This window comes from Pinus tabuliformis, chromosome 2_2 (genome assembly GCF_031772625.1).
Source record: "Pinus tabuliformis cultivar Carrire ecotype Pingquan chromosome 2_2, CPIR1, whole genome shotgun sequence".
Classification (NCBI taxonomy): Eukaryota; Viridiplantae; Streptophyta; class Pinopsida; order Pinales; family Pinaceae; genus Pinus; species Pinus tabuliformis.
Window position 1 is genome coordinate 778839597 of NC_142300.1, and position 23238 is coordinate 778862834.

At 33.3% G+C, this 23238-nt stretch overlaps 1 pseudogene; it reads left to right on the forward strand.

Moving 5' to 3' along the window:
• The window catches only part of LOC149195005 (putative receptor-like protein kinase At1g80870), an 89647-nt pseudogene extending 82593 nt beyond the window's left edge, over nt 1-7054 (forward strand).
• Nucleotides 7055-23238: the final 16184 nt, after the last annotated feature.

Here is a 23238-nt window from a genome sequence, read left to right on the forward strand (position 1 = left end):
TGTGGAAAATATGTATATGCATATCTGTAATTCTTTTATTTCTAAGAAATAACAAAAATTAATATTATAAAGTGAAAAGGATATATATATATATATATATATATATATATATATATATATTCACATGAAAATAATGAATGTAAATTTTGTTGCAACTAAAATTAGACAAAAGAAATTTATTTAACATAAATTGAAACACACATACCATGTTTTCCATTTAAGTCACTTGGATGTCTATCCCATTACAAGAACAGTAGTTGTGAAATAAGTTTCAAACCAAAAACATAATGTAAATGAGCTATGTAAATGTTCAGAAAGTACATTCAATATCAACATGTACACAAGCTAAATTTATTGATAGTTTCACCAAAAGAGGTAATTGTCAAAACACAACACCATTAAAACATAAACATAAATGGAAAAAATTTACATTAGAAGAAATTTTAGCCTAAAAGTGGCCTCCACAGGAAAAATAATAAAATAATAGTTAAAAAAATAAAATAAGGGTTATGAATTTTGTAGGGAAAATAAGAAAAATACTTTTTTAAATTGAATTTATGGCTTTTCTCTTTGTAGGTTTACTCAAATTTCAAGTGTAGACACTTGTTGGATGCATAAATAAGTTCCACATCCAACTACTACCCATTATGCACACTTTTGAGAAGACTTGCATTGATAAAAAATGAAGATGCATTTAAAAAGCATGTTGAACACGATTTTTAATGTATCTTCATTTTTTAACATATTTTTTAATGTATCTTCATTTTTTATCAATGTATGTCTTCTCAAAAGCATGCATAACGCATATTCATTGGATGTGAAATTTAATTGTGCATCCAATGAGTATCTACACTTGAATTTTGAGTAAACCTATAAGGATATGAGCCAAAAGTACAATTAAAAAAGTAACTTTTTATTATTTTCCTTCCAAAATATTTATATGTAACTCCTTTTAAATTTAAACGATATTTATTCATTAACATATTATGCCATGGAAATTATGTCAAAGTTTCATGGGCACTTTTAGGCTAAAATTTCCTCTAATGAATATTTAAGATTATTCTTTCTTTAGCATCATTCCGGATGCCATGTACCCTATCCCATTCCCCCATCAATGAATGAAGCCTAGTTAGGGACACTCGCATCAAGGCATACAATCCAAATAATGATAGCTTTGTTCTTCAGACATCGTTTACTATGTTTTGTCTTGAGAATCCTCTCTCACAAGTAATTGTACTTGTCGGAACAGTAAGTGTTGCCTCCCATAACTTTGTCATGTTAGGAAAATTTGCATGTAACCGTGTAACATAAAAAACCCTGCATGCATATTTCCTGGATGACCCCTCATATTTAACACGAAGAGTGTCAACAAATGGATGCAACTTTTTCAAAGAAACTTCAAAATAAAATGTTGTTTTGTTTTATTCAGTTTCATAATAAGGATCTTGTATGTGTTGAAAAAGTTTTTCAAGCCAGCGCTTTGAACTTCATTATTTGCCATCAACATCCTCTAAATAATGGAAAGGTCTAAACAAATTTGTTGAGTTTAAAAATGAAAGATTAGCGAATCTTCCATTCAAACTCTCTACAAGAGCTTGAACGTAATCTTTTGCAAGTTGTTTGTAACTTTCTACTAAACCTTCAATACAAGGTTACTGTGATTGTTTTTGTATATCAACACAATCATCATATGCATGTGGAATTGCTACAAGTTGTAATTTATACCTGTGAACAAGCCCATCGTTATAAAAAATTCCTAAAAGGCCAAATTTAGAGGCATCTATAAATTTAGATAAATAACATCTCTCTTCTGCAAATGTGTCACTTCTAAAAAAACACCTTTTCCAAGTATTTACAGTAACATCTATGGATTTCCCTAAAGATCTGACATCAATCTACTCTTCCTCGAATTGCTTTTTCAACTTGTTTAATTCACACATTATATCTGCAATCATATTTAAACAGAATTGCACTGAAAATATCCTTCCCTTATCATACCATAAGTCTTTTCTTTAATTTTTCCACAACATTAATGTGGGAGGTAAAAGTACAACAAGTCTTTCAATGACTTCTCCCATTGAAAGCAATCTAACTCCATGGATTTGAAGAGCCTCGAGAGTTTCAAGTTGCATAAGTTCTTGTAGAGTAACAAATTAACTATTTCTTTTCGTAGAATTTTACACCCAAGAATGTATCTTATTTGCCAATTTCTCAACAAAACAATAATTGAGGTATTCTTTTCGAAGCATCTGATGTGGCTAAAGCTCCATGATGAGAAATTTAATGAACAACTGCAATATTAGGTACATCTTTCTTCAAGAATGAAATAAAACCATGTTCATTACAAACCATTGAAGAAGCACCATCTATGGAAACTCCTATCAATCTTTCTTTTGAAAGACCCCTTGATTCCATTAAATATTTGGTTACATCAAAAGTTATTTTCCCTCTTCAATCACAAACATTTATGAGCTTCAAAAACTGTGAAATTGGATGCCCCAATAATTTAGAATTTTAAAACGTGGCATAAACCACAAGATGCTTTTCTATGGTACGAACTGTATTTTCAAAAGGGCTTTCTAGTATTTTAAAATTTGTATCTCTTCAAGATATTGCAATATATCAAAAAGGAATTCTTTCGCAACCACGTGATTTGTATATGGTGTATCATATTTATTCTTTGGCATATTTTGTGTGTGTAAAGGCATTGTAAATAAGCAAAGAGATTCATATTTTGAGAGTGGTAGATCCTCTTGCACCATACAATACACTAATTTTATAGTAGTGATGACTCTTTCTTTGTTCACATTGTGAGCGCATGCAATGTGTTTTGTAACAAGATTTTCTTTCTTCTCATTTCCACATGTCAACTTTTCCTCTAAGAGTTTATGGATGCTTGAACTAGCATGAACAACTATAGAATCATGTTGCAATGTAGAGAAACAAGTATTAGTTCCCCATGGTCACATTTCCTTATGCATTTCACAAGATATGCATTTGATACATGCTTTTCCTTTATGCTTTGCCTCTCTCAATGACTTATACTTAGTTTCCCACTCATCAATAATTCTCTTCTTACTTTCATTTTCTTTTTTTTTGGGTGCTAGGTTTTCCTTCATCAAAATTATTCATCACATTCTTCATTATGCCCTAAGACATCTAAATCATTATTTAGATAAAAATCATGGTTTTCTTTATCATGAAATGAAAGTTTAGATGTACTACACCATCCAAAGTTTTTTTTTATAGAAAGTTGATTCCTCTTTTTTGAAGAGAGTTTTTGATATATAACGCATATATAATAAAAATAAATAAATTAGTATATATGCATTTGAAATCATCAATTAAAAACATATTTGAAAATTAACCTTGCACTCATTTCAAGAAAGGATATTAACAAGGGAATATACCTATTTATTGTTTATAACATTTAATATATACATATTAATTTTTTATAATATTTAATAATTTCTCAAGTCTAGGTAAAAGTTTTTCAATATTTACAATAAATTGTCTATTTCTTCTATCTATTTCAGTCATCTAATTGTTTAGCAAATAAATATGTCTTAGGCTTGCAATTAATAATAGTTATTTCAACAACACTGTTTCATGGTGTGAGAAGTGAACATATTAAAATTTTTAGTTGAGTTATTGTTTCTCTCTCATTCATTTTTTTATAAAAAAAAAATAAGTTTTTATTTGGTTTAAATTGCATTAAAGACATATATAAATATAAATTTTTGCTCACATATTAAAAATAAATGAATATTATATCAGAATTGAGTTACTCCTCCTTGAGCACTTATTATGATTTGCTCACAAAGTAGGTTGAAAAAAAAAATTTGCAGCAACACTTTGTGACTAAAATAAAAACATACAATTTAACTATTTTTGAATTGTTTTGAAATGCCAACAAAAAATATAAGGATAACCTATAAATATTAAGCGTAAATTTCTGCCAAATATTGAAGAAAAAAAAATGTAGAACATTTCTTTTAAAATAATCAATTTATATATTCAAAATATATTTTTTTTAAACAATCAATTTATATATTAAAAATAGACATTTTTACTTTAAAAAAAATTATAAACATAAAACAGTAAAACTAACACCTAAATATCTCCTTTGCTATGGACATGTGGATTTATGGAGCATGGTTCTTTGTAAGGAAAGTTATGGATTCCACCAAAATTTCGATGGTACCTAAATTTCCCCAAGACTTAGACCCATTCTCACTGACCTCATTCCTTTGATAATTATACCATGTTGATGAGATAAGCCACGGCTATGCAGAAAGGTTAATGCTTTGTACCTGGACAGTGAAACAAAATGGCGAGTTGGCATGGCTAGATTTCAAAATTTTCAATAAACATATTGCAAATTCAATGTCTATGCAGAGAAGTCAAATGTGTAATGTCTAAAAAGCCAAAGATAATGACTATTAAGCCAGATTGGGGATCATCTTTTCGTTCCAGCTAATCTGCAAAATTTGTTTAGGTATATTCACTAGACCTATTTTCTCAACAAATGATGTAATATTTGCCATTATATATAATACTATCGAACTTTTTTTCCCTGAACAGTCAAAGAAAATGATATTTATTATGTACCATTTAGGAAAATAATTTCAGTCATTAGAAGCCGTTAATGCATACGTATATAGTTGGGGTATATGGAGTGACCCCGATACTTATGCTCAAGCCAACTTACTGCTTTATCTTAAATTGCCTTACACATTTCATTCATAGACCCATAATACCAGAATGAAATCATTTCATGACGTGGAAAGCTCTACAAATAAGGTTTAATGTCTACTTTTGTTCTTGGTTGAATGCAAATTCTTACCATATTCGCGTTCTAAATTGAAATTCTTTCATTATCTTAAATTCTATCTCAATCTTAGTTTTATTAAGCGCTGAGAAGCATCAAAAGGAAGTGGAGCTTTAAACGTTTTAATAGGCTTAAGATTTTTTTAATTATTATAGTATATTTTTTTAATATTTTCATTTCTATCATTATAATAAGGTTTTCTTTGTTAACCTGTAAATGGCATATTTCAACTTTCATTTCGATCAAAGTCATACTATATATATCTATATTAAAATGTTGAATGGAGTTGGATTTTATTGATGCATTTATTAAAAATTACAATTTCAAACAACAGGCGGATGCCCTTTTGGCATGGTGTTGCAAGTTATAAACAATATCTGAGAGCTTTCTAATAAGTAACAGAAAATGATTTGAAACACCCCAAGTTTGATGGAAAAGCTTGGAACTTTATAGATCGAGTTAGATTGTGATATGGTCACCAATGTTTATATCATCTTCTCCGGCGAGTGATGGTGGAGCAACTTAAAGCTTTTTCTATCTTTGACTAGTATAGTATAATCCTCGGTTCATGTCACTTGTATGTTCTGGAAGTTCTCATAGCACAAGAAACACAAGGAATCCATCAATATGGTTGGCAGTTACATTGACCTTGACAGTTATGGCTTCGCCATTTCTTTCAATTTCACCCGTTGACTTTGATTTCTTCATTGAATCGTTCATATTTGTTCATCCTCTGATCTGATCTGTATATCAGAGCACTTCAAGTCTTAAGTTAGGTGGTTCATGCTCTAATCTGTATATCAGAGGCTAGTGGTGTTGTTGTTGATCCTCAGGTACAATCACCTGAAAGGCAACAAAACCACCTCTTATGATCTCACCGTTGTCAGGATTCAAAGATTTAAATACCGTGAGCTCGAAGCTTCTACTCACTCATTCAACTCTAATGATAGGCTTGGGAAGGGAGGATTCAATGTAGTTTACATAGGGGTTCTCAGGAATGGCAAGGAAATTGTAGTAAAGAGGTATGATATCAGTTCTCCATAAGGCGAAAGTGAATTTCAGAATGAATTGTCAATTATTGGGGGGTTGTTGGGGTATTGTGCTGATAGGAAGAGAAGACTCCTAGTGTATGATCATATGCAGAACAAAATCTTGCACGAGGCTCTGTTTGAGAATGGTTCACCTTAGAAGTTGGATTTGGAAACCAGGTTTAAGATAATTTTGGCAATTTCCCAAGCACTGGCCTTTCCGCAACTTAAGTGTGATCCAACCATTATTCATGGCGACCTAAAGGCCAACAATATTCTTCTCGAAGCCCGTTTCAATGCCGAACTAGCTGATTTTGGGCTAGCCAGACTTAAGTGTGATGCTGACTATGGGCCTGAGTTGTTTAGTGAGGACCTTGGGGGGAGACAAGAGTTTCAACGTAGATGTGAGGATCTGTGGAAGAGCCAAGACCTTAACATAAGCGAGGATTTTAAGATATGCTATGATATTTATAAACACCAAGATGTTGGAAAGATGAACAGAGATAATGCAAATACTAAATCAAATGCTCTTGACTATGGCGAGGGAAGCATTGGGAAGCTCTATTGTAGGAATATAGTAAACATTAAAGATAGACTTCGCTTGTGTGTCTGAGGTCGACTTCACTCTAGCATTACATTTCTAGCATCAAGCTTGTTCCTCTAGTAAAATTGAGTATTTTAGTGATAATGGCCTTGTGCATGAGGTTGTGAGTAGTGGGATGAGGTATTTGGGTTGTAGATGAAGGGAAAATAGATTCTGAAAGAGGGTGAGGATTGGTGCAAATAGTTCCCTTCAGATGCTGGAATCGATGATATTAGTAGCTTTGATAGGAGAAAGGAATTGAGAGCATATGCCTTTGATTGCAAAGATTTGAAAAAGAAGTAGCCTTGGGGAAACGATAGTTGGTGGAGACAAGATGGCAGTGGTGAGATATGTGCTAAATACTATGTGATGGAGTGGATTGGTAGTCAAATTAGGCCTTCCAGGAGTGGAAACTGGGATGATGAGAACAAGGGGGAGAAAACAGAGACTGATGGAACCAAGACCCTGGAGGTCCATAAAGAACCTAGTGGAGAGTTGAGTCTCAGTGAATCCATGTGAATAACAGAGTAAAATTAAAGAAAGAACAACCATAAGAAGTTCAAGAAGTTCAAAGAATGGTGGAAGGAAGAGTATTTTGGAGAGATCCCATAACTAAATTACAAATATGTGAAATACAAAATTTGTTTATATATTAAAATTACATTTCATCAAATCTCGTTAATAGTATGAATGTGATCACAATAAATATATTCGATGGAGGCACAATATATTTGTGGCAAGTTCTAGGTAGTATCGATTCTGTTGGTGACCTAACTTACAAACTATTTCAATATTGCATTATATAGCTCAAAATAAAAAAGCACTAAAGAATCAAGCACCCACCTCTATGGGGAATCTGATGAGTTATATTCTGACATATATATACTTCATGTTGTGGTAACCCTTGCTTTTTTTATTCACCTTCGCAGAAACCACCTACCTCTCACGAAATCTACTGGTAAGCACAGTAAGAGCCACTAAGAAGATAAATCTTCTCAAAGTGTGCGAGTGGTCTGTTGAGTTCCAACCTCTAAGTTCTGTAGCCTTCCAAGATCCATATTTTGTAGCATGGGTCTTATGCCTAATACCTAAACCCCTTCTCCCCACAAGAATTCACATCAAGTTCAATAACTTGTAGTTGCAGGCTGCAGCTAGTGAGGCAAGCAGGACAGAGGAGAACAATGAACATAATAAGAATTTTGAACTTGGAAGTTGTGAACATAACTGGTAGCTCGTGTTAGACTAAACATTGTGCAGTGGAAATAAACTAAACAAAACATACACAACACATTAAAAATCACAAAACCACAACACACAGATTTAACGTGGTTCACCCAACCAATCTGGGCTACGTCCACCAGAACAGAGGCATCGGCAATTTTATTATTCAAAGGAGATTACAACAAATCTAATTCTTCACACATACTCTCAGCTCTCCCTATTTTCTCTACTTTCTCTACACACACTCAATCCTCTACGAGATTACATTTCTATATAGCTGGAGCATAAAACTGAATCATAAATTATCTCACAACAAATATAGGATGAATTAACTCCTCCTCAAAAAACACTGGAGCTAATATAGCAACTAATCCTATTGTTCTCACATACATGAGATTTTTCCCAAATTTAATAAGACAGAAAATCTCAACAATCTCCACCTTGACAACAATTAGCCTGATGCCCTGTTCATTTATTATTTTTATCTTTTCTACAAGCCAAGAAAAGCCAGACACCAATGTAGCTTCTCTAACAAAACTGGTTTCGTGAACATGTGTGCATTGTTTTCCTTCGTATGCACCTTTTCAAGAGAAACACCCCTTTCAGTGATAACATGTCTTACAAAATGGTACTTGATAGGTATATGCTTTGATTTACTATGATAGGTTAGATTCTTAGCCAAATGAATTGCACTTTGACTATCACAAAATAGCTTGATGTTGTCTTGTAACCTACCAAAGTCACCAATCAAACCTTTCAACCAAACTGCTTCTTTGCAAGCATGTGAAGCAGCTATGTATTCTGCTTTAGTAGTGGATAAAGCAACAATATTCTATAGCTTTGACATCCAGCTAATAGCTCCACCTGCAAGAGTAAAGACATACCCTGAAGTTGACCTTCTCTTATCCAATTCACCTGCAAAATCGGAATCAACATAACCACAAACAAATTCACTACTTCTGTTATAAGTGATACAATAATCACTTGTGCCTCTAAAATACCGAAGCACCCATTTCGCTACTGACCAGTATTCTTTTCCTGGATTTGCCATATACCTGCTGACAACCCCAACCGCATGTGAAATATATGGTCGAGTACAAACCATCGCATACATTAAACAACCTACTACATTGGCATACGGAATTCGAGACATATATTCCTTTTCTTCATTTGTACTAGGACATCAACTTGAAGAAAGCTTAAAATGGAAAGCTAAAGGGACTGACACAGGCTTCACATTGTTCATACGAAACCTCAAGTGTATTTTCTCAGTATGCTTCTGTTGTGATAGCCACAGCTTACCATTGCTCCTGTCTTTGAAAATCTCCATGCCCAAAATTTGTCTTGCTACTCCTAGATCTTTCATATCAAATGTCCTAGCCATCTGAGCCTTTAGCTTGTTGATCTCTGTTATGCTTTTGCTTGCTAAAAGCATATCGTCAACATACAACACTAAGATAATGAACATGCCATTACTTAATTTCTTAAATTAAACACAATGATCATATTCACTTCTTATATAATTTTGACTCAACATGAAAGAATCAAATTTCTTGTACCATTGTCGAGGTGACTGCTTCAAACCATACAATGATTTCATAAGCCTGCAGACAAATTTCTTGTTGCGATCTTGAACAAACCCTTCTGGTTGTTCCATGTAAATTTCCTCATCTAAATCTCCATGTAAAAATGCAGTGTTAACATCTAGTTGCTGTAATTCTAAATCAAGAAAAGCAACTAATGCTAATACAATTCGAATTGAAACAATTTTTACAACTCGTGAAAATATCTCATGAAAATTAGTGCCTGCTCTCTGAGAAAAACCTTTCGCGACCAGCCTTGCTTTGTACCTGTCCTATGAACCATTAACACCCCTTTTCAATTTGTACACCCATTTACATCCCACACTTTTTCTGTCTTTAGGAAGTTCTACCTGATCCCATGTGTCATTCTTCTGTAATGCCATCATCTCGTCCTTCATAGCTTCTTTCCACTTTTCACTTTTAGAACCTTCTACAGCTTCGTGATAACACAAAGGTTCATCATCGTTAGTGGTTAAAGCAACTGAAGTAACATAATCATCATACCTTCTAGGAGGACGTTTAATTCTCGTGGACCTCCTTAAAGATGTTTCTGGTACTTCCACAATTTGTTGATTATTATCTGTAGGAACTTCTTCATGATCAGCATCTGAATCATGTTCATGATCTACATCTGAAACTTGTTCATGACCTACATCTAAAACTTGTTCATGACTTACATCTGAACCATGTTCATCTTGATCATCATCAATATTTGGACTGGTTTCAAATTGGATGTGTTGAAGCTTAGATACATTATCCTGTTTCACTTTATCATCTTCATCTGAACTTTCAAGTGAGGATTCATTAAATTTAACATCTCTGTTAATAATGATCTTGTGAATAGTAGGATCCCACAATCTGTATCCCTTAGTCCCATCACCATATCCAACAAAGATATACCTTTTTGATTTAGGATCTAATTTAGAATGTTGATGTTTTGGAACTAGAGCATATGCATCACAACGAAAAACTTTCAGTTTAGAATAATCACAAGGATGACCTTTCCATACCTCTTGAGGAATTTTGCATCCTATTGCAATTCATGGTGATCGATTTATCAAATAGCAAGCTATAGCAACCGCTTCTATCCACAATTCCTTCTGCAAATTGGCATTACTTAGCATACTTCTTGCTCTCTTTAAAAGAGTCATGTTCATGCGTTTAGCAACTCCATTTTGTTGAGGCGTATATACAGTGGTTTTATGTCTTTCGATCCCAGCTTCCTTGCAATAATTATCAAATTCCTTTGAAGTAAACTCACCACCATTGTCAGTTCTTAAACATCTAATAGTTCTTCCAGTGATATTTTCAACTAATGCTCTAAACTATTTGAAAAATGTAAACACATCAGACTTCTTCTTTAACATGTAGACCCACACTTTTCTAGAGAGATCATCAATAAAATATACAAAATATGATGAACCTCCATATGAGGTTACAGGAGATGGACCCCAAACATCAGAATGGATATAATCAAGGATTCCCTTACTAGTATGTTTTCCAATTTGAAACTTCTGCTTGCTTTGTTTCCCAAAGAGACAATGTTTGCAGAAATCTAACTTAACAGACTTTAGACTAGGAAGTAACTTGCAATCAGATAAAATCTTTAATCCTCTTTCGCTCATATGGCCCAACCTTTGATGCCATAAACAAATAGAATTACTGTCATTTTCAGACACTATAGGAACATAATCTGACTCTGTTCTTCCTTCTAACTGAAAAAGATTTCCAACCTTCTTTTCTTTCATTACTAGTAAAATTCCTTTATAAATTTTCATTCTCCACCTTGAATAAAGGTTTTATATCCATTTGTGTCCAGTACTCCTAATGAAATGAGGTTTTTCGTTAGTTCAGGTACATGTTTTACATCAGTTAAAATTTTATTTGTCCCATCAAACATTTTAAGCTGAACAGTTCCAATACCCACAATGTTACATGTGACATCATTTCCCATGTAAACTACTCCATCATTGATTGGTTTATAAGTTTTAAACCATTCCCTATGAATACACATGTGATTTGATGCACCAGAATCTAACAGCCAATGTTGATCATGACTAGACAAATCAACTGATAACACTTCATCACTCATACCTGTCTTGGATGTCGAACCTATATTTCTTGTGTTTGCTTCTTGCTTCGCTGTTGAAGAATCTTCTTTGGATGCTTGCTGTCTCTGCCAACAGTCCTTTTTCAAATGTCCCGATTTGCCACAAAACGAACACTTTACCTTACTCTTCTTCCCTTTCGATTTTGAATGCGAGTCGCTATGCTTACTGGAGCGTCTTTCTCTAGAACAACCTCTAGCCATCATTGCTTCTGATGTAGAGGTTTCGGAATTTGACCTCTTCCTTGTCTCTTCGGACAACAAAGCTCCAACAACGTCATCAAATTCAAGGGTTTCTGATATACTTAGACTTATAGAAGTAACAAAATGATCCCATGACTCGGGCAACGAGCACAATAAAGTTATAGCTTTATCTTCTGATTCAAATTTTACTTCTATACTTTCTAATTGCACCGTGAGAGTATTAAAGACATTCAAATGATCAGTAATAGCAGTACCTTCCTTCATGCACAGACTGTACAATTGTCGCTTTAGAAGAATCCTATTGGTCAAGGATTTTGTCATGTACAGCTTCTCAAGCTTTGTCCACAAACGAGCAACAGTTTTATCTGACACGATGTTAAACAAAACATCATCCGCCAAACACAGTCAAATACTGCTTAGAGCTCTTCCATCCAATTCATTCCATTCATCATCTGTCATGGGGTAAGACTGTTTGGATCTTCTCAACAGCGCCTTCGCCACGCCTTGTTGCACAAGTAGATCATGCATCTTCACTTTCCAGATTTCGAAGTTATTTTTGCCATTGAACTTCTCGATCTCAAAACGAGCATTTTGAGTTTTTGCCATGTTGTATCAAACAAAATCTCCAAGTCCAAATTAAAAATGCCTCTGTTGTACCGTGTAATCACAATTTTAAAAGGAAAAAATAAAAATTTGTAGGTTTACCAGAGGGAAAAACTGTCGGGCGCTCCTTGACAGCGGAAAACCCACACCTAAAACACAGTCCACTCCCTGGCACTCCTTTGACAGCAGATGATCCGCGCCAGAACAAAATCCGTGTAAGTGACAAAAATTGGCGTGCTTAAACCCGTCAATTCCGCGCCAATCAGGATAATGAGCTCTGGCGCGAGTATTAAACTCGGATCCACGTCAATTGGCGCGTTTGTTCCAAAATAAACCGCGCCAACCCGATCACAGTCAGAAATTGGCACGACTGTCTCTGCCGAAACCGCGCTAATCACCAAAACTCCACCTTCAACTCTGTCACACGCACCAGCTCCACAACTAGAGACCTGTAGGTTATGGGCCCTCCATGCTTCTGCTGCGCCGCTATGATACCACTTGTTAGACTAAACAATGCACACCGGAAGTAAACTAAACAAAACATACACATCACATTAAAAATCACAAAACCACAACACAGATTTAACGTGGTTCACCCAACCAATCTGGGCTACATCCACCAGAACAGAGGCATCGACAATCTTATTATTCAAAGGAGATTACAACAAATCTAATTCTTCACACATACTCTGAGCTCTCCCTATTTTCTCTACTTTCTGTACACACACTCAATCTTCTACGGGATTACATTTCTATATCGTTGGAGCATAAAACTTAATCATAAATTCCCTCACAACAAATATAGGATGCATTAACTCCTCAAAAAACACTTGAGCTAATATAGCAACTAATCCTATTGTTGTCATATAAATGAGATTTTTCCCAAATTTAATAAAACAAAAAATCTCAACAGCTCGGAGGTCAGCAACCCAATTAATTCATACTACATGGAAAATTGGGATGGCATTCACGACTTTAACTCACATTTATTGCGTCATCGCTATGTAACCTTTTCATGCTATCGACTATCAAGATTGGAGGCATTAACCATGAAGTGAGGGTAGTGCGGTATATATATATATATATATATATATATATATATATATATATAAACTTGTTAATTTTCAATACACCGGTCAATATGACTTTTTAAAAAATTATTGGAACCTCAGGGATAACATATAGATTTTGAAACAAATAGTATTTAAACGGTAAAAAAACCAAAAACATGTATATAGGCATCATATTTAAACTGTAAAAAACTGTAACAAAAATCACTGTATTCATTATAACAGGGTGCACTCTGCACGGCCGTGGCAACATGAGGACAATGACTAGCTCATAGGAACAGAGCTCAGAAATTGCATAAGGGCCACTCGTTTGAAATTTGAAATTACCGCTCCCCGGCCACATTACATTTCAAATTTTTTCTTATCCATAAAGATCTTGGTTGTCGATGAGATTAGGTTCAATTCAAGGAGGTCACCTACCTAATCGATATGCATTCTAGGATTGCAATGGCGGAGGATTGAAAGTCTTCATTTCGTGAGAAAGAGGACCGAAAGCCGACACTCGACATTGTCTGCAGAATCACTTAGACTCACTCTATGCAGATATGAAGATTTCTTAATCTGGCCAAGGAGTAGCACGTCACACAGAGGCCTTACAATGTACTATGAGCTCGTTTAATATAAGGGAAATAATGTGCATGTATTGAAATAATCAGTGTATATAAACAATAAAAAATTCATAAAGTTAAATTCTAATGAGTTTTCAGGGGTGGTGATCCATTATGTAAATGATGTCGTGGGAGAAAGGATCGACCATCCATTAATAAGGGAGATCGACAGTTGATGTAGTAGACTGGAGAAAGCTCTGATGTTTCTTTCATGGCAGGAAAATTGGGAGGAATTATACAAGTACTTGTCTCATACATGTTTCTTGTACTGGACTATTGTATACACAAACAGTATTACAGAAAGTTATGGAGCACCTTAGAACGCCTGTCAGAGATCGAGGGAAGCTGCGAAGGCATGGGTTGAAGCAGACATTATTGGAATGCTATTGATTCTCTTGCACTATGGAGTTTCTCCAACGCAGGAACTTACTAATAATCACCACAAAGAAATGACAAAATTGGCACTAATGAGGAGGGCGGTCAGCTGATGGTGATCCAAAATTCTCTGAAGATTCTTGAAAGGGTGTGCCGCCATTCAGAGCAGGCACGGGAATGGGTAGGGAAGAAGGTGGATGAAGAAGTGGACGTGATCACCAAGGCTATTTACGTGTGTTGTGGGCTGGATGAGAGAGTCAATATTTTCAAAAGGCATTCACCTTCTTGACCACTGCCATAGCTAAACGCATCATTCACTGGCCATCATCATCAAAGGACGTCTATAGCCTTGAAAGCGGAGATGGCGCTTACATTATTGGACGATTAGAAGAAGAGTTCGAACAAGAGACTTTTTTCTCTTAGAAATAATATTTTCAGGACGCTCACTTCAACAATATTGTATTGCAAAACCAAAACTTGGTTGCCTCTAATCACTTTTTGACGGTTGGAATGATATTTTGTAAACGGTGCAAAATCTCACTTCAACAATATTATATTGTAAAAACGAAACTTATTACCCCTAATCACCTTTAATATTCCATAAAAATATATGCTTTCATAATTTTAATATTCCATAAAAATATATGCTTTCATAATTTTTAATATTGTGTAAGGCGTGGACTTTCACTTCAACAATATTATTTGGGAAAAGCAAAATTCTGTAACCTCTAATAACTTCTAATGTTCCACAAAAAAAAATATAGTTTTACTTTGATAAGATACATAAAACTTTAGGTAAGTTAATCTCTTTTTTTTAATAAATCTATCAGTTTTGCAACCTTATTTTAATATATTAATTTGTCACTCATCTTTTTCTTAAATAAAAATAACATCTTAGATGTATATACTTATTCTTATTATTATATATAACACATATTAATTTAGGCTTTACTGCGCATAACTTTTTCTTCTTAAGGGTTAAAATATTTATTCTTAGATGTATATACTTATTCTTATTACTATATAACACATATTAATTTAGGCTTTACCGCGCATGACTTTTTCTTCTTAAGGGTTAAAATATTTATATTTATTATGGGAGGGAAGGTGTTGATGAGAGTTAAGTTGACTGGAATGAGATTTGTTGGATATATATTCTTGTGTTTCTTTGAAACTAACTTGAATGTTTTTTAATTTTCATTAGTTTGAGAATATGATATAGGATTACAAAGAAGATGAGATGTTGGAGGACTTGGACAATTTATTCAAAGTGCCCATACCCATGGAAAAGTTTGTATTTAAAAAGAATCTTCTCATAATCTAAGGTCTAGGGATGAGATTGGCCCTCTAAGTCAAGTTTAAATTGTTAGAAAGGGCAGAAAGACATGATTCTTATCAAGCTACTTTCGCCTAGATAGCTTCACGCATGGCAGAACTGGCAGAACTGATTTCGCCCAAATACCTTCGCGCACCTGAGAGACTTCATGAATAATATTCACTCACATCAAAAATAACAAAGTAGGTTTGGAGCAACACACTAAAACTTAGTATTGAGCTTTTAAAAATGAAAATGCATTTACAGCTCATTTACTAAGTAAAGCAAAGATTTTACAATAATTTTACATTTACTGGCAATAACACACACTAAAAACAGTAACGGTTGTTTTCATGAGCCCACCATTTACAAAGTAAAACAAAAAATTTACAGTGATTTACATTTACACGGAATAACACACAATAAAAACATAATAACTACATAATAAGTGTTGTTTTCACTACCGTCTCCAAAAAAAATACTAGAGTTTTCCCATCAATTTTGTTCTTGCAAGCGGCCAGATTTGGATAACAACCTCTACTACGTGAACTCTATGGTAGGATCATAAACCTCTATATTCATTACAGAGATTGTAATCCTGCCAAGTGTACAGTTTAAAATAAATCAATAAAGGAATGCAAAAAACTAGCATTTGAACGCTTAAAGAACCAAATCGTAGGAAGAAAATAAAGACACAGATTCTCGTACTAAATGAAATTAGCAACGGATATCAAGGATGTATTCAAATATGGAATGGAAAATCACAGTAATATTTCCACTATTAAATTTTAACAAATGCCCTTCCACTAAACACGGTAGTGCAGTAAGGTTTGATGCCCAAATGCAGAGTTCAGCTCACCACCACAGCTGAATCGCAATGAACCTTCGTTGGCCGGATTGGTGGGGTAGTTACCATAACCCTCTCATGAAGTAATCACTATTTCCCATTAACAAGACTCAATCCCAATCGTCCAATTGACAGATTGTGAAAGTGCCATGACGAAGGCAAAGATTGAAACCAAGTGTCACATTCACATGACCAACCCTTGAGTTAGCATACATCTTGTTAGGGTCGCGTTTTAAAAAAAATATATGCAAATGGTACAATGCCAACTATGGTAGGAAAGTGACATCATGTATCAAACTTATAATATTACATGAACATTACGTGTAGGAGATTTTATCACTCAACTTCTAGTACTTCACCCTAGGAAATCAGATATAAATAATTATAATGTTGTGCTAGTCGAGCGGTCAAACAATTAAAAGCTGATTTCGTCTAAGATATGCTTAGGTTGATATATAAAAGGATCATTTCATTGGAAGTACCATATATATAGGTAGACGTTAAAAAAATTGCAATGTTGATATGAGCATGATAGAAGGTTAGGATACAAGCCTAAGAGGCAAGGTCGTCATAAAAGAACTTGGTAAAAAAATGGAGAGAATATAGAACGTTTGATTTTATAATTATAAGATGTATTAGAAATGATGATGACACACCACGGTAAAAGTAAAATTGAGAAATAATTTTTTTTGATGTATACTAAACATTAATATTGAATTTAATTAGGTAATTTTAGTAAAATTTACACGAACGAATGAAGGCAATACTTTGAAAATAACTTAAAAAAGAAAGAAAAACTATGCACATTTTTTCCAAAAGTGGACAGGGAGATGTTACATTGGTATCACGCTAGGTTTATAAGCTCCACTAGAATAAGTTTGTAAAATAATAATTGAATTTTTGTTGGGTACTTTACCTACAAGAATTGGTTTGTTAGGTATTTAGGAGAGAAAGAAAAGGTTTGGAAAAATAATACATGTTAACTAGTAAATCACATCTCATGATTGTTGAATAGTGAGTAGAGAGAGAAGTTCATAATATATAGAAATCTCAATATACTTACATAGACAAGTCTTTGGATATATACATGTGTAATTCTGTAAAGTAACATTTCCTACCTTATTCTATTAAGAAATCATAAACAGTGGATATATAGGTTTAAGTTATAAGATCGAGGTCTTCATATGAAATTATCGTGGAAAGTTTAGAATTATATTCCTAAAAGATTCATGTTAATAATTAGGAGAGTTTCTTTTTTAGTTTCCCAAAAAATACTTTGATACAACAACTACAAGTTTTATATTTATATCTTATATTTGAGATCTGGTACATACTTTTGAGGAAGGAGATAGATTCCATAAAAAATAAAGAATAAAAAAATGTAAAAGTTGTTATTGATACCAAAGCAACCAATATTTAACTATTATTCTAACACACTTTGGAAGTAATTACTTGATTAGTACATGACTACCTTTGCGAGTACCTTGGTCATAAAGTCCTCATGTACTAGATATCGGAGGATATTGGAAAGAGAAACAATTAAGGAAATATTTGATGATAAAATGAAATTTCAATCTATAACAGAAGAATAACTATGTACTTGCATGAGAAATAAGCTGAGAAAGGATCGCATAAACCAAAATATATGGTGTACTAGATTACTGGAGGAGGCCATGTGGGCTTACTCATTGATAACTTTTAATAAATATGTGAGGAGATATATATATATATATATATATATATATCTATATATATATATATATATATATATATATATATATATATATATATATATTGTGTCTTTGTGTGAGTCAATTGTAATTATATTGGCTTGTTGATAGCCATTGTTAGGATCTTTTCTACAAAATTAAACACTAGCAAGTGATATGATGGATATCGATAGTATTAACTATATATGTTATACAGAATACATATTGGTGTACTTGTGAGATAACAATTACATAAAAAATTCTATATATATACAATATAACTTAGGTATAAATATGTCCAATATAGTATTATCTAGTTGGCACGAGTAAGTTTGGATTTCATCAATGATTAAAACTTGTAAAGGAATTAATGCAAATTCTTCACTTAAAGGTCTCCTCGTAAAGGGAGACATGAAAACTTGCTATAACAATAGAATGGTTGGTATGAACAATTAGCATGGAGGGATGTATACAATTTAATGCTATTTGACAATGTTTCAAAATTGTAATGCTTCTTCTATGTGGTGAGAGTTGGATGTTCAAAAAAGATTTTTTATTTTATTTCCATGAGCAAAGGAATTTCGACGATTGATCATTCAATAATTGGAAATTTATTGTATATGAATTTAATGATGGGGACTGTTCCCAAACAAGTTACACTAGAATGAGCTAAGAGTTGGGGTACAAAGCATGGCTAATAGTATTTAAGGAAGAAAAAATGATAATACAAGTAATTGAAAATTATAGTAGAATTGTTGATTAATTTTTTTGTAAACCACTGAAATGTTGGTAAGTTGTGAAAAAATATAATAATATCTCGTAATTGAAAGTATATTAGTCATGGAGATATCATAGTGAGTAGTGTATTTGAGACTTTTAAGTTGAAAGTGACATGATATTAGTATTTTGGTTATTTCAAGACGACAAATAAGAATGGAAGTAGTTCATAATAGTGGTACTGATTTTCACGAAGATATCAAATTTACCAAAATTTTAGTAATTGTAAATTAATCAAAATTAGAGTTAATATTAAAAACATGATAATTTACAATAAAATAAGTGTAATAGACCATAAAATATAGAGAAAAAAATCTAAATAACTCTTGAATTTCCTATACATAATAGATGCATAGGGCATCAAATTGTCATAAGTTATAGACTTGTATCATAGAATCATTTTATGGTTTTATAATTGGCTTCTTTTATACCCACTTCACAATAAAATGGAGTTGAGTTTTCTTGAAATAAAAAATGACAAGAAAATTTAATTGGTTTAAATGATTTTTAAATATAACTTTGATATCAAAAGATTTGATCTTCATTGATATAGCATGATGAACAAGAAGGATGCATGATAGATTCCCTAGAGGAGACCAACAAACTTGCAAGAATATAATGGTCGAATGTTGTGTCCCTCACTATGAGGGGCGGGGGAAAGGGGTGAGGGGGGTGTGGGGGTTAACATGACTTCTTCCAATTGTTGTTTCTTCTTAAAAAAAAACCTTTGAGAGATTCCATAACAAGATGAACGACAAGATAGGCATGTGAAAAAACATGAAATAATGATATTTTAGGTGCATACAATCTTGAATGTACATGCATAAGCACTCCAAGGATCCTATTGTATTAACATGAGTTACAACATTAATAGTGAATTATGGTAAAAATGTGACTAGGAATATGTGGACAACTACCTGGGGAGCCAATGAAATTTTGGTATGAACCTTAAAAATATCAAGATTCTGAAAATGAGTGTGTTTATGGGAAATCAACATAAATAACACCTATGCCTAGTTTATCCATGTTGTACCACCATGTTCAATACAATAAGTAACAATGTGCTACTAGTCAATAGTTCTCCAGATCAATCTTTTATTTTTTAAATGCTAGCTATGATTCTTTGATTGTAGGCACATTTTAGATATTGTTGAAGGTTTGATTAGATGCATAATGTGAGTATGCTATTTCAATATTATAGGAATAAATGATTATGTTTAGGATATTTGTACTAACATGATGTGTGATAACACAATCGATGTGCAAAGGAATACAAGGGGAGGGACACCCCAGTTGTTTCATAAAAAAAAGTGTGTATAATCCATAGACACCTTAACTAAAAATTTGCAAGGTAGAGAAGGATATAAACTCTACGAAAAGAGTTAGTGAGGAATTTATAAATGAGGTGTTTGTTGGGGGGAAACAAGAAGAAAAATTTATGTTGCATGATTTGTTCCTTGCAACTTTTCTTATTGTCCTTTTTTCATCTTGAGCATCACCATGTAGTTCTTTGTTTCTCCCTTGTTTTTTATGATGGCTTTTATTTTATTTGTATTTTTTGTTCTTGTTGTGATGGCTTGATGGGTGTTAGGAAGGAAAAGTAGGAAAAGAAACTTGATAGAAGAGTTAAATAAGAAATCCCAACCCAAGATGCAAAACCTTGGTCAAACATTATGCCTGAAATAAATGACAAAAAATGAACAAATGAAAATAATAAAATAACTAAAGTACGCATCATTTGTCCCTCTTGAAAAAAAATAAAAAAAATGGGGGTGCAATAACAATCATGAAAATGACATAAAAAGGAAGTTGCCTTAAACATTAAAAATGCATGGTTAATGTATATTTACTATTGTGAGACAATGATAAAAGCGTAATGATGTTGTCCGATGTGACAAACCATTGACACAATAGCCATGAAAATGGAATAAAAACAATGTTTTCTAAAACTTTGTAATGCATGGCTATTGTATTTTTGATATCGTGAGATCATGATAAAAACATAATTTTTATATGGAAGATTCACTTTTGCAAAAAAAAAAAATGAACTCCCTAGATCTAGTGGTATAATCTAGAACAACAAAGGACAAATGATCAATGTTTTTCTTAGAAGAATTAGACTGTGAATAGAGACCTACCTAGAATTTGTAGCAAGTCCTCCTCTTCTCTTCGTTTGTACGCTACAATCTTAGCTCCACATGATATAAATAGAACTTGCAACAATGACTAAAATAAGGAAAGGAAAAACAATATCCACATAGCATAATATAATAGATCTATTCAATGAGTCAACATGGCATCGAAATACAACAACATAAGAATAACACAAGTATAGGAAAACAATATTTATTTTGGTAATAAATAAAGGAGAGATTTACAATCGTATAGATAATTTGACTTTGTAGATTACCCCAATTAACTTGTACTTCCTTGTCACAAAGAAAACCTTCACACTCAACCCTAATGAAAATGGATAATGATTCCTTAAGCTTAAATAAACAACATGAGGGCACTAGAATTCTACAAAAGCCAACCCAGACTCCATGGGAGGTAGTAAATTTATAGGGTAAACATGGTATTTTACTATTTACAAATATAACCTTGAGATCAACTTATGAGGCAGGACAAGCTCAAGGGATAACAGATAATATCACTAGAGTAGGATCAAATAGCAATTTGAGATCATGGTAAATGGCTAAAACCACCTTAGAAGCTTCCCGGAGGAGAACACTCGAAAATAATTTTTAATTTTCCCAAAATTATAGAATCAATGCACTTTCATAATCAAGAAACCTACATTAATCAACTCTCGTGCTTAGGTATGTAACTTTCACCCAACGCAGGTGGACATACATACAAGATACGTTGCACCTAAAAACATATTTTTTGAGCATATAGGCCTAGAAACATCAACTCTTTGCAGAAATGATGCTTAGGTATTTGAAAAGGGATTATGACAAAGTGTTCACGGATGTTGATTGATCTTGTTTTTATGCCTTCTCAGCTGATGTGACAGAGTGACCTGTAACAATAATGATTTTGTTGGATGTAAACAAGAATTAGTTCTGAGCCACCTTGAGTGACAACATAGGTAATTGATCCTTAAAATAGTTTTATCACTATGTGATTGTATAAAATAAATTCGTAACTATCACATTTGATATTTTTTAGCAAAGCTACTAATGAATTCCATGTTTCTTGGAATGCACATTAGATAATTTTGTAGGGGACCCTATTGCTTTATATTATTATTTATGGTGTATCTATATTGATAATTCTAACTCTTCCAAACTGACGAACTTTGTTTGCAGTGGCTTCTCCGTGCAGGGATTCAATAATCGAGTTTAGGCTTCTGTGATCCATATCAAGTTACAGAAAGAATTTCGGCGAAAATCACATGGAATCTCATTTGTCGACGCATTTCGAACCAACCAGTGTGGTTCATTATCAGGACAAGTTGAAGAAACAAATCCAGCTTAGCATGTCAAATAGACCGAGCAGAGCCTCCAACGGCTAGTCTGACCAACCGTAAATATTGACCAAAGGACCGAGATCAAAACATTTCTAATAAAAAAAGGAGATAAGTTATATAGGAGACCAATAAATCATTTAAATTGGTGATAATAGTTTATTAATAAATAGTTAAAAATTATAGGTTAAATATTTTAAAAGGAAAATTAGATGCAGAGGACTGTTTCTATGAATAAATATAAACGAATTGTCGAGCTATTGGCCTTCACAGCTCGTTAAAGTAAGGGGAACACCATCCCTCTCATATATTTTAATCTTTTGGACTTGAGGGATCATTAAACAAACAGATCGAGTGCTTTTCTTTGTCGGATCGTTAAAACTATTGAAAAGTCATCCCTTTCGTATTATTTTACACTTTTTTCGACTTAAGGGATTATGCCATGAAAAAGGACTATTGGAGTCTCCTTTTCATCTATTTTTAGACTCTCTAAACAAGAAAAGGACCGAGTTATCTTTGTTGTTAAACTCGTTAAAAAAATTGCGACAAACTTGTCCACCCAAACAAGAATGAGTCTCACTGATGTTAGGCTCGCTAAACACAAAGCGACAGGTTTGCCCAAAGGGTAAATTATAGATGAACCATATGTTATCCTCCTCAAGCTTATCAAAAATAAAGAGGTATTGGTCAGAAATGACTAGGGAAAAATGGGAAGAAAACTTGAAGAACTCTATTGGTAGCAGGTCGCTCTTGAACATGACACTTTCAGTCCATCACTGTGATTAAGTTGGGTTGGGTTTTTCCATTCACCATCACCATTGGTCTGCCATGCCATCCATGGGGTTAATGCTACTCGTCCATATCAGTGTCGCCAATATGTTCAAGAGAATTCATTCAGATAATTCACC